Below are 2,888 nucleotides of genomic sequence, written 5' to 3'. Positions count from 1 at the left end.
TTAATATATTGACTTTTCTTTTCACATAATTTGTAAAAAGGAAGAAAGAATTTGAATTTTTCTATTGATTTTTTAATCTAGATAAAATAAATCTTCGCTCATTATATTTACATAGTGATCATTCATCTTTTCAGTGCTGTCATTATATTTCCTTCTCCATATAAATCTTCTTTTCTTCCTCTTTATATTACTAACATTTTTCTCTCTTTTCCTTTTGATATTTTTCAACATTTGTGTAAATGTAATTCTGCCTTATTCGTCTTCCTCGCTCTTTTCGCCCTACTTTCTTTTAGATAATCATAAACCTTAAAACGTTCCTAATGAATATGCGCCTCCCACCCATAACATTAACGTAAATGATTGTGTCCATCGTTATCATAGTTCAGAGAATAGTCTGCATACAACCAGCGAAAGTAGTACAAACGCTCCTTTCTTTCTACATCATCTTCGTTCATTTTCTTTTCAACTCCTATTTCACTATTTTTGTTCTTCATTCTTTCCTTTCCAGGTCATGCAATGCTACTTCAAAGATTTTTCATTAACACATTTTACAAATATAATTCCTTTGTGTGGCACCTTGAGCAAGTTTAGCTTTCCGTAAGTATAAGCATAACGAATAAAATTCATTAATAGGATGGACTGTACTTCTCTTTGCGTGGTAGAGTACGTCTCGGCTCAAAGCATTTATTTAGTTCTCGTATGTCCTTCATAGAGTCTAGATATGCTGCAAGCATTTCGATCAGAAGTTCGATCTATTGGTTAACTATTTAAACGTGAATTTTTTAACCCCTTTACTACATGAAACACCGAAATGTTATGGTTAATGCATAACCTTATCTTGGTAAATAATGAAAACAAATATAAGTGAATATCGGTTAATGATGACTGACGTGCTTGACCAACCTTTGAAGAACAAATCTATTGAGAATAGGTCAAATGCCTGGGGCTTTATAGCTTAAGAGCCTGTGGGATTTTTATTATATTAAGTTATATGCACGTAAACACACAGACACACACTGTATGTGTGTATGTATGTATGCATGCATGTATGTATGTATGCATGTATGTATATATATATATATATATATATATATATATATATATATATATATATATATATATATATATATATATACAGAGAGAGAGAGAGAGAGAGAGAGAGAGAAGCATATGTATATATACGCAGAGATACGGACATATTACACACTGTTACAGACGTAATCACACGCAGAGTCATATATACATATAAAACACACACACACACACACGCACACACTCACACACACACACAAACACACCTGCGCAGAAGGTAGTGGAAAACAGCAGAAAACACACATATATATATACGCTCACCCACATTCACACACGCGGACATATGGAGTGTATTAAAAGAATCAAGAAACATTAATTCAATTTTCTAAGAATAAATTGATTGTGTCAAGTATTTCTTTATGCTGTTTTTTTTAATTATTATTATTGTTGTTTGCTTTGCTTTTGTTAATGTTGTAGTCGATGTTATTATAAAGTATGTTGTTAACGTTGTTGTGTTTGATATCATTTTTCATAGAATAGCTGTAGAAGTTGTTATGACTATTGGAATCGTTTTAGGCGTTGCAGCTGTTATTAAAAGAGATTTATCTTTAATTGTAGTTGTTAGTACTACTATTGTTATAATTGATTATGCATGGTGTTGTTTAGTCCTCTATAAATGCCAAACCTTAGCAATAGTCTTCGAAATCAATTAAAATATAGTTGGTGAAATCTCAATATTTACCTTTCTATCCTCAGCCTGCTCTTACTATAGCAGTATTAGCTCCTCGTTCGATAAACTTCCACTATCAGACACCAGAAGCTCAATTACATCAGCCTCTATGATTTCCTCAAACTCTCAATCATTTGCAATTGTTAAAATGCCTTTCCAAAGTTGATGCAGATTTTCCGCTTGTGGAACACTTGTAATGTCAAGAGTACAGTCTGGCCATATATTTTTCCAAGCACCATTCAAAGTTGAGGAATTCACTTATAGCATAACTCAGCTATGTTATGTGTAACTGAGTTATGAGACGAGTAAACTCTCCGACACAGTATCCATTGCGGTGAATTTTTACTAGAAGTCTCTCTAACTGTTTATCTCCTGTGTGAGTTATCAATCGTGTGAGTTGGCGCATTGCATAAAATGAGCAACGGTTTGGTGAAAATATTATGCCTCACACCATACCTTTCTACAGCAGCCAAACAATATTTGTACATCACTTTTCGGAAAGGCTCTTGGTTATTCATACCTTCTTATTTCAACATCAAATTAGAAATAGATTAAACATAGCGTGACTCTTCAAAGCTCTTCCATATACGAGTAGGTCCTTTTATTTCATATCGCCGATGGCATTTTTTCATAGAGGAAACGTAAGACAATTTTTGAAATCTTGAAATCTTGTTGTTGACTTTTCTTCTTGAGAAATAAAATTCTAACAAACTTGAGATTCTGGAAAAGTACAGTTTTATCAACATTGAGTGCATGCCCAGGTATGTAGTCCCCTTTAGCAATCAGGTGATCAGCTAATTAATTGCAGCTTCTTTCTCAGTGCTAACAGCTTCAATAGCTGCTTAAACGTTTCTTACATGACTTTACAAGGCACTGAATGTTTTCGTTAGACGTTCCACCTTCATTTTACTGCAAATCGTCATAGAAACATTTGGCTTTTTTTAATTGCCCTCGTGCTTATCGGCACATTGCGTTGAGTCTGATCTTCGAGCGATATAGTCAAGAGCGACATATAGATAGATAGATAGATAGATAGATAGATAGATAGATAGATAGAGCGATAGATAGATAGATAGATAGATAGATAGATAGATAAATAAATAGATAGATAGAGCGATATATATAT

The sequence above is a fragment of the Octopus bimaculoides genome, chromosome 10, assembly GCF_001194135.2.
Source record: "Octopus bimaculoides isolate UCB-OBI-ISO-001 chromosome 10, ASM119413v2, whole genome shotgun sequence".
In the NCBI taxonomy this organism is placed as follows: domain Eukaryota; kingdom Metazoa; phylum Mollusca; class Cephalopoda; order Octopoda; family Octopodidae; genus Octopus; species Octopus bimaculoides.
Note: the sequence above shows the minus strand (reverse complement) of the source record.